Raw genomic sequence first — 10,554 nt, 5'->3', positions numbered from 1 at the left:
CAATATGCATGAACCTTGAAAACATACTAAATGAAATAAGCCAGACATAGAAGGCCACATATTGTGTGATTCCATTTGTATAAAATATCCAGAATGGGAAAAATCATGGAGACAAAAATTAGATTAGTGGTTGCCAGGGCCTGGGGGGAAGGGGAGATGAACGTGAAGTATAAGGTTTTGTGATAAAGTTGTTCTGGAATTAGATACTGGTAATGGTTGTACAGCATTGTGAATACACTCAAAATCACAGAATTGTACACTTTAATGGGTAAAAACATTATATACAGTATGATGTCACTTTGGTAGAAAATGCATTTATGTATTATATATATTTAGAAAAAGATCTGCAAGGATATAAACTATTAACAGTGGTAATTTTTAGGTGATGCAAATATAATGTTGCTATCATTTTTGTGTTCTGATTTTCTAAAATGGAAATACACTGCTTTTGTTTAAAAACAAGATTATTTCTAATTTAAACAAAACAACACATGATTAACTGTGAAGTCAATTCCCATGTAGCTAAAAAATAGCACATCAGCCTCTGGGAGAGTTTCCTAGTTAGAACCACCTCTTACCTACCCACCCCTAAGGGTGGCCACTGTTCAATTTTTATAATGATCACTCCTTGCTTTTCTTCTCTCAAATGCACCCTTACAGTGATTGTATTTATCCCCAAACATATACAGGCTAACCTAGTTTTGAACTTTTTTGAACTTCATATTACTGGAATTGCACCATGAGTGGTTTTTGGATCTTGCATCTTTAGCTTGTCATACACGTGAATTCACCCTATATTGTTGTATTTGAGGATTGTTCTTAAGTTTCTATTTTGACTAGTATCCCGTTGAATAAATATACCGTGATCTATCTATCCATGGTACATTGAAGGACACTTAGGATGATTACAAGAAGTGCTACTGGGAGGATTATGGAACATTGCCCTAGGACCCATGGGCACAAGTCTCCCTAGAGCATACGGAGAGTGAAATTTCATTCATAGGAATGCACATCCTCAAATATACTAGAAAATGTCACTGCTTTCCAAAGGGGTTGAAACAGTTCATACTCCCACAGTGGTATATGAGTTTCTATTGGACCACACCCTCAGCAACATTCTGCATTGTCATGGCTTTTTATTTATCAATCTGGTGGGTGTGTGATGGTATCTCACTATGGTTTGATTTGCATTTCTCTGATCACTGATGAGGTGGAGCACATTTTCATTCGTCTATTTCTTTACCTCCTGTTTCTGCCGAATTAGCATTTTAGTGAGCTGTCTTTACTACCTGATTGGTCAGGCGTGAGCTAAGTTGCAAGCCCCGTGTTTAAAGGTGGAAGTGGTCACCTTCCCAGCTAGGCTTAGGGATTCTTAGTTGGCCTGGGAAATCCAGCTAGTCCTGTCTCTCAGTCCCCCCTCTCAACAGGAAAACCCAAGTGCTGTTGGGGAGGTTGGGTGACGACCACTCTAACTGCTTCCTGCTGAATCGGGGTGTAGTAGGGGTCGTGCAGTTGAGATTTCCTCAGGAGGAGTGCTTTTGATGTCATTAACATTGGAGCATGGGCTAAAAGGCAGGTCCAGGGGTCCGTAGTAGATCTTAGTCATGGACTGCATCTGAGACTGCATTTGAAGAATGATTTGTGGTTTTATAGTTTTGATTCTGGAAGACACAAACTTAACAAGGAGGTTAAAGATACAGGGATTGAAATGTATGGCCTGCAGTGCACGGGATTATTTCTTTGGCACACTTCACAGGCCCTGACTATCTGCTTGATAGCATTGAAAAGGCCTGGTCCAGTAAAGGCCTGATCCAATAATAATTTGGCCATCTGATGGGTGCTGTCAATGGCTAAGTGAAAGGTTTGGTGAAGGGTTTTAAGTAATTTCTATTGGTTAGTTGCAGGCAAAAGTATTTTTCCTTCTTCGGTGGCTAGCCATGCTGAGGAGAGGAAACTTTTTCCTCGTGAGGTTCCCCATTCTATTTCTTTTGCTCAGTACTGGGGCTTGGTTTCCTGGAGGGGATTACCTCATACTAGGGGTCCTCTTATAAGCATTTCTAATGGAGGGTCTTGCCTTGCGGCTCTTTTGGCTTCAATATCCTCTTGGTGCTTCCCTTCTATTTCCCTTTCCTTTCCTTTCTGATGACCCCGGCAGTGTAAGATTGCCAACTCTTTAGGTTTCTGTACAGCCAATAATAATCTCCTAATGGCTTCCTGATGTTTGATAGGTGTTCCCTCAGAAGTTAGGAATTCCCTTTCTCTCCATATTGCTGTGTGGGCATGGAGGACTAGGTAAGCATACTTAGAGTCTGTATAGATATATATATTTACCCTTTTTCCTTTTCCTAATTCTAGTGCCCAAGTGAGGACTATTAGTTCTGTCAGCTGAGCGCTAGTTCCTGGAATGAGGGGATTACTTTTTGTTTTTGTTTTTGTTTTTTTTGAGACGGAGTCTCGCTCTGTCGCCCGACTGGAGTGCAGTGGGTCGATGTCCGCTCACTGCAAGCTCCGCCCCCCGGGCTCATGCCATTCTCCTGCCTCAGCCTACCGAGTAGCTGGGACTACAGGCGCCCACCACCACACCTGGCTAATTTTTTTTGTATTTTTAGTAGAGACGGGGCTTCACCGTGTTCGTCAGGATGGTCTCAATCTCCTGACCTTGTGATCCACCTGCCTCAGCCTCCCAAAGTGCTGGGATTACAGGCATGAACCACAGCGCCTGGCCGAGGGAAATCCTTTTAAGTATTCCATTATCACTGACCACTGCATACCCCGCTTTTTGAAGTCTTTTTTCTACAAAGGAACTTCCATCAGTATACAAGTTGAGGTCGGGATCAGTCAAGGGAACCTATAGAAAGTCCCCTTGAGCGGTGTAGGTTTGAGCAATCACCTGTTGACCGTTATGTTTTATCTTTTCTTCATTGTCTGGAAGAAATGTGGCTGGGTTAAGAGTTGCACAAGTGTGCAGTCGCAGCACTGGCCCTTCGAGTAATAGAGCCTGATATTTAAGCAAATGGTTGTCTGACAGCCACAAGTCCCCTTTAGCAGTGAGTATGTCATTTACATCATGACATGTCCACAAGTAAGATCTCTTCCCTGTATTATTTTAACTGCTTCAGATACTAAGACTTCTACTGCAGCCACTACCCGTAAACAATAAGGCCAAGCTTTGTGATTATTTTTCAAAACTGGCTTAATTCTTCTTGGCCCTTTGTGTTTTCATATACATTTTAGTGTCATTTGGTGTCAAATTCCACCCTACCCCTTGCCTTCCCCCTGAAAAAAAAAAAAATCAAAACTATGGACATTTTGTTTTTTGGGGTTTTATATAGTTTTTTTTTAAACTTCTATTTTAAGTACGGGGTGCATGTGTAGGCTTGCTGCATAAGTAAGTTTGTGTCCTAGGGTTTGTTATACAGATATTTTGTCACCCAAGTATTAAGCTTAGTACTCATTAATTATTTTTCCTGATCCTCTCCCTCTTTCCACCCTCCACCCTCCGATGGACCCCAATGTGTGTTGTTCCCCTCTATGTGCCCATGTGTTCTCATCATTTAGCTCCCACTTATAAGTGAGAACTTGTGGTATTTGTATTTTTGTTCCTGTGTTAGTTTGCTAAGGATAATGGCCTCCAGCTCTCTCCGTGTTGCTGCAAAGGACATGATCTCGTTCTTTTTTACGACTACATAATTCCATGGTGTATACGTATCATATTTTCTTCATCCAGTCTATCACTGATGGGCATTTAGGTTGATTCCATGTCTTTGCTGTTGTGAATAGTGTTGCAATGAACATACGCATGCATGTGTCTTTATAACAGAATGATTTCTATTCCTTTGAGTATATACCTGTGGGATTGCTGGGTGGAATGGTATCTCTGTCTTCAGGTCTTTGAGGAATTACCACGCTGTCTTCCACAACTATTGAACTAATTTATACTCCCACCAACAATGTATAAGCACTAAAAACTATGGACATTTTGACTGGGATTACATGAAATCTACATACCTATTTGGGAAGAATTTACATCTTCATATATTAGCGGTTTCTCATCCATGAACTTAATGTATTCTTCCATTTGGGAGGCTGAGGCAGAAGAATCACTTGAACCCAGGAGGTGGAGGTTGCAGTGAACTGAGATCATGCCGCTGCACTCCAGCCTGAGGGACAGGGCAAGACCGTCTCAATAAATAAATAAATAAATAAATAAATAAATAATATCTTTATTAAAAGTTCTCCTTTTCCATCATTGAATTCTTATGCATTTTGTTCAAGCTTATTTCCAGGGACTTCATTTTTTAAAAAATGATTTGCTTTTCTGGTGTTTTTTCCTAGTTGTTTCTGGAATTTAAAATGTAATTGATCTTTGTATATTGATTTTCTACCCAGCAACTGTGTTACATTCTTATTAATTCTAATAAATTTAACTTAGATTCTTCATGTACTTTTAGGCACACAATCATAGTATCTGTGAATAGTCAGGGAGCTGAACACAGCTCACTAAAAGCGGGATACCCATGTGGGTGCTTACGGGTGTATTTGGCTTTCTCTAGTTGGTCTTATGTTAGAAACAGGGACATAAATTAGGGAAGATGTCAGCTGTTCGTTGAATCCTGGCCACTTGGGGTCAGTTGTTACAAAGGCTCTTGTCTGGCTTCCTGGACAGGTTGCTGGAGATGGCCTGCCTTCCTCCACATCTGGCTTATCGACAGCAAGCTGGTCTCGGGGCTGGCCACTGTAGGAAAGGGATGGGTTTCCGGGGCTTGTTGCCACAGGTTGCAGGCCAGAGCTCTGTTTTTGTTTGTTTGTTTGTTTGTTTTGAGACGAAGTCTCACTTTTGTCACCCAGGCTGGAGTGCAATGGTGCAATCTTGGCTCCCTGCAAGCTCTGCCTCCTGGGTTGAAGCAATTCTCCTGCCTCAGTCTCCCCAGTAGATGGGATTACAGGTGCCTGCCACCATGCCTGTCTACTTCTTTTGTACTTTTAGTAGATATGAGGTTTCACCATGTTGGCCAGGCTGGTCTCGAACTCCTGACCTCAGGAGATCCGCCTGCCTCAGCCTCCCAAAGCGCTGGGATTACAGGTGTGAGCCACCACACCCGGCCGCTCTGTTTCTATACACGGTCTGACCACTGTCCATTTGTGTAGTCAGCTTCTCACTCTGCAGCAGGTAACTAAAGGAAGCATGGAGATCACTCAGCTTCCAACCTGGCTTCTCTGTTCTCAGCTGTAAGACTAAGTCAGGATCCACCATCTAACTCTGCTGTGAGCAGGGTCAATATTAAATGATCCTGTTCAGTGTTTCACCTGGTTTCCAAGAAAGTCTGGATGATTTGAAGAGTAAATATTTCTGTTTAGAAATAAGCTATTGTTAAATAATATATATCAAAATTTGAGAAAAAATAAGCATTCAAGTTCTTTGACTTGATTGAAGAAAGCTTCAACATGTGCATCTGTATCGCGACGCAGTCATTTTTGTCATTGGTGGGGTGATGCTTTTTCTACAGAAGTACAGGAACCATGCATGACGCTGGCAGAATCCAGGTAAATGAGCATGTGCTTAACCATAATTTTAAAAAATACATATTTTGATTTGTACCAAAGAGCTTTCATCTTCTCTTTTGTAAACATCACACAGCTTTTCAGTCCGTTTGTGTTGGCTTTCATTGAACTGTCCTGGGTTTTATCAGCCCAGAGACGTTCCCTCCAGGACTCCTCCGGGTGCCACCTCCAGAGCGGTAATCGGGGCTAAGCTTAATTAGAGAGAAAAACTTCCAGAAAGGGCAACTCCATCCCTTTTTAGGGTAAAATAAACACACTTCCAAAAGGGGCCTTTCCTTTAATTAAATTCTCTGCAATGTGGCAGCTGCTTGGGAGGTATTTTTGCATATTTGAGTTTAAGAAGATGTATGTACATAGAGGTGATGTCACATTTGGAATGATGAGTGTTTATAAAACCAAGTTTATAAGTTTACTAATTCGCAAGCCAGCTATCTTCGTACCAGAAAGAGACAAAGCCAGCATCCAAGCATGGGCCTTCCCACGTCCAGTCATCTCCTAAAAACAGGCGAGGTGGGCCTCAGGAGAGGCACACGTGTCAGGGGCGCAACACGCAAACTGAACAGGAATGTGGGGATGGGAGCTGCCGGCCCCTGGGGCTCAGCGGGAGGCCCCACCATGGAGTTGAGGCTCGGGGAGTTTGAGTATTTACCCCAGAGGTTACCCAGGATGGACGTGTTCAGTCTGAGCATGCCAAAGGCCACGCGGGCCCCTCAGGGAGGGTCTTTCCCCTCCTGCTGGGAGGCAGGGTCCCCAGCGCCCCCTGACCTCGGCCAGGCTACCCCCTGGCTGGCAGAGCCCCGGTGCTTCTTTCGGGGCAGCCGTAGGCCTGCGGAGGGAAGGCTGCACTCCAGCCCGTCGGGGCCACTGGACAGCTCTCCTGGGGTGCTTCAGGCCCGCGCACCATCACAGCCTGGCACACTGCGGCCCTTGCTACCCTCTCCATCGCCCTCTAACCTTCCTTCAGCTCCCAGCCAGCCGCTTCCCAGTGGGAACAAAGGCACTAGCGAAGGACGATGCCCGTCCTTCCTCCAAGCCAAGTCCCCTTCCTGCGGTCCGGCCCCCCTGCCTCTCCACGCGGGCTGCCTCTTTCCGCTCCCTGTGCCAGCGCGTCCTCTCCGATCCACAGCAAGGAGGGAACGTGCGAGGGAGGGGTTGGCTGGCTAAAACCCAGGCTCGCACACAGAATGGTGGGACCCCCGCCGCAGGTAATGGGAGATGTGTGCAGGGCCCCAGCTCCAGGGTAGGCGCCTCAGCCTCTGCGCAGGGCCGCCCTGCTCTTCCCTGGCTCGCTGGGATCCAGGCCCTGGTCTAAGCCCCTGGCCGCACCTGCCCTGCGCAACCAACGGCCCCAAGGTCCAAATGCAGGTACCGGGACCCTCTCGGTGACCCAGGACCCTCGCGGCGACCCAGGACGTGTACAAGTTACCTTCTTCCTGGCTGACACACACACACACTCACACACACACACACACACACCCCCGACACCTAAATTCAAAACTATCCCCGACCATTTGGGGAGCAAGGCTCGCTCTCCCCCGGGGCTGTCTCCTTGCGCGGAGGGCTCCAAGCTCAGGGCAGGTCGGGTCAGGCAGGGTCTGGAGGTGCGGCGGGGCTCGGGACCAGGCAGGCCGGGGAGGCAGGCGCATGGGGCGACCGCAGAGCTCCAGGACACACAGTCCGGGTCACTGTTCCCTAGAGACCCCTCTAAGAGCCCCTGCTGGACACCTGTGCCGCCGCGCAGCTACATTTGTCCTCTTCAGGTGGAAACAGGGCCAGTCCGACACTTCCTAGTCCACGCCCTGCACACTCTCAGACCCTCCACCAGTGGAGGTGGACGCCGCCCTGAGAAACCCGCTCTTCTTCCTCGGGCAGCATCACCTGCCGTCTGCACTGGCACCTGCCGCGGTTCTCTAAGCGCACCGGGGGACGCTCACTTATGGTCTCAGGAGAAGGATCTGGAGGACCAGGAAGACGGAGGCAGGGCCATTTTCTGACACATCAGAGGCCCGTGCCTCCTGCGTTAGCCCCCAGTAGAGACAGCCCTGGATTTTAGATCCGGTAAGGCCTTGGGTCACTGTGGAAGGCTCTGTCCCGCTCCTGAGGAGACCCCCCGTCTTCCACCTGCTTCAGGCTTGGAGATCAGAGGGCAGGCAAGGACCAGAGCATCTGACTCCCGGGAAGCCTCACAACCCCGAGAGAGGAGCATAATGTAGCCTAACAAGAATGCCCTTCTCACCCGCTAGCATCCTCCCCTCCCGCAAGCATCCCTGGTGAGGGGACAGGCAGGGCACACTATTGAAACATAATTTGAGAACACAGAAAAACAATATGAGGCTGATTTCTTAGCATGTTGAATGGAGAAAGGGTCAAAACAAAACAAAACAAAAAGCAAACTAAATAGATTTCGCAACTGGAAAAGGAAGGAGCTTTGTAAGAGCCCAAGGAGAATCTAATTAGAGACTTCAACTAGAGTTTTGCAAATGAATTATTTACAATTCTTCAGAGGGAAATGATTATAATAATAACCTTTACAATGCTGAAATTAAGCTTATTATGCTCTTTTCCTCTGCCCCAGAAATTCTCTGAGGTCTGTCATCAGGCAGGATGCAAGGCGTGAGCTCTACCTCCTGCTCTGGGCAGTGCCTGGGGCCAGCCTGGGGCCCTGGCTCAGCCCAGAGAGTCGGGGATGTGGTGAGCCAGGCGTTTAAAAGAGAAAGCTAGCAAGTGTCCTCTGTGTCTTTCCGTCCTTTGTTTCTCTCTTGTGACTTGAGGATGCTCTAAGTCAGGCTTGAGGAGTTGTAGGGGTTCAAAGAAGAAATCACAGCATCTACTCCTGGGGCGGGCAGTCCCTGGAACTGCCAAATTTAAAATAAACTATGTGAACCGGATGAGAAGAGGGGTAGAGGTGTTATGAAAAAGTAACTCAAAACAGGAGATTCCTTATGGCCTCCTTGGCACGTGCTGCTTGGATTGGGAACTGAGTGTCAATCTGTTAAGAAGTCAGTGCATCCCAGGGGCTAAGCAGCTGATGCTGGTCTTCACAGATCCCCCGACAGGGGGGCAAAGGGGTAAATGCTACACCTTATCATCCCTCTTCAGGCCCTGCACGGCTGTCCTTTGATTTTACTAACTTTCTCCTTGACATAGGCCAGGCATCCTCCCAGTCCTTCCTTGCCTCAGGTCCCCCAGGGCACTGCTGCAGCTGGGTCTGACTCTGCAGGTTGTCAGGCACTGCAGTGGGTGTGTCTAGTCACTGTACCCAAGTCCCCATCCCGACTCCACACGACACCTGTAGTGGGTTGAATGGTGACCTCCACCAAAGATAAGCCCGTGTCCCAGAACCTGTGACTGTTTCCTTATTTGGAACAAGGACCTTTACAGATGTGATTAAATTAAGGATCTCCAGACCAGATGACCCCGGGTGATCTGGGTAGATCCTAAGTAGCCAATGACAGATGTCCTCCTGAGAGACAGAGGAGAAGACACAGGGAGAGGAAAGGGCTGTGCCCACGCGGAGATGGAGGCAAAGAGGAGAGGTTGGAGTCACCAGAAGGTGGAAGAGACGAGAGTATTCTCCACAATACCCTTTGGGGAAGCACAGACCTGACACACCTTGATTTTAGACTTCTGGTTCCCAGAGCTGGGAGAGAGAAAGTTCCTGTTGTTGAAGGCACCCAGGTCATGGTCCTTTGTGGCAGCCCCAGTGCCGTCAGCCTTCCCCAGTGATTCCTCTCCATCTGTCTCTGCCACCGCCCTCCCTCCCCGAGAAGGCAGTGGTGGGCGGTCGTGCCCTGTCCCATCTGCTCACTCACACAGGCCTCATTCTTGGCCCATCTGTAAACAGGCACCTGCTTGGGCAGGACCCTGGTGGCAAGTGCTGGAGTCCAAGTGCACTCAGTGTCAGCCAGAGCAGCCTTATAGGATCATGGGCCCACCAAGGGCAGGGAGGCCCCTAGCTGGAGACGTGGAGCCCTCTCACCAGTGGCAGCCAGAAAACGCAGGAGGGTCTGTGATGAGCCCTACACAGGTCAGGTGTGCAGCTACATCTCATCCCTGGGGCAGTCCCTGGGATGATACGGATGGCTCAGTCTTGGACCCGTTTGTGCAGACAGCTTTGGGCTACCAGCAGGAGGGAGTACCAAAGACATGGAGGTTGGCTGTACTAGTGAGGGCTCTCCAGAGGGACAGAACCAATAGAATAAATGTAAGGGAGTTTAATTGGGAGAACTGGCTCATAAGATTATAAGGCAAAGCCGCACAATAGGCTGTCTGCAAGCTGGGAAAAGAGAGAAGCGAGTGGTGTGCTCAGTCTAAGCCCAAAAGCCTCAAAGCCATGGAAGCTGACAGTGCAGCCCTCAGTCTGCTGTCAAAGGCCCGAGAGCCCCCAAGAGGCTGCTAGTGCAAGCCCCAGAGTCCAAAGGCTAGAGAACCTGGAGTCTGATGTCCAAAGGCAGGAGGAGAAGATGCAAGCATCAGGCATGGGAAGAGACTCAGATGCAGAGACTCAGCAAGCTGCTTATCCCCATTCTTCTGCCTGCTTTGTACCAGCTGCACTGGCAGCCAATTGGATGGTGCTCACCCACACTGAGGGTGGGCCTTCCTCTCCCAGTCTGCCGACTAGAATGTCAGTTCCCTCTGGCAACACCCTCACAGATACACCCAGGAACAATGCTTCCCTCACGTCTAGGCATCCCTCAATCCAGTCAAGTTGACACTGAATATTAACCATCATGTCGATGAAAAAAATCCAAATCCTGTAAAATATTTGAAGAGATTTATTCTGAGCCACATGTGAGGACCATGACCCATGACACAGCCACAGGAGGTCCTGAGAACCTGTGTCCAAGGTGGTTCGTTTACAACTTAGTTTTATATGTTTCAGGGAGATGTAAGACATCAACCCATGTATGTGAGACATCAACCCATGTATGTGAGGTGTGCACTGGTTCAGTCCGGAAAGGCAGAACCACTTGGAGTAAAGTGGAGGCTTAC

Source organism: Macaca thibetana, chromosome 12 (genome assembly GCF_024542745.1).
Source record: "Macaca thibetana thibetana isolate TM-01 chromosome 12, ASM2454274v1, whole genome shotgun sequence".
Lineage (NCBI taxonomy): Eukaryota > Metazoa > Chordata > Mammalia > Primates > Cercopithecidae > Macaca > Macaca thibetana.
The sequence above is the reverse complement of the archived record's forward strand: the minus strand, read 5'-3'. Positions refer to the sequence as shown.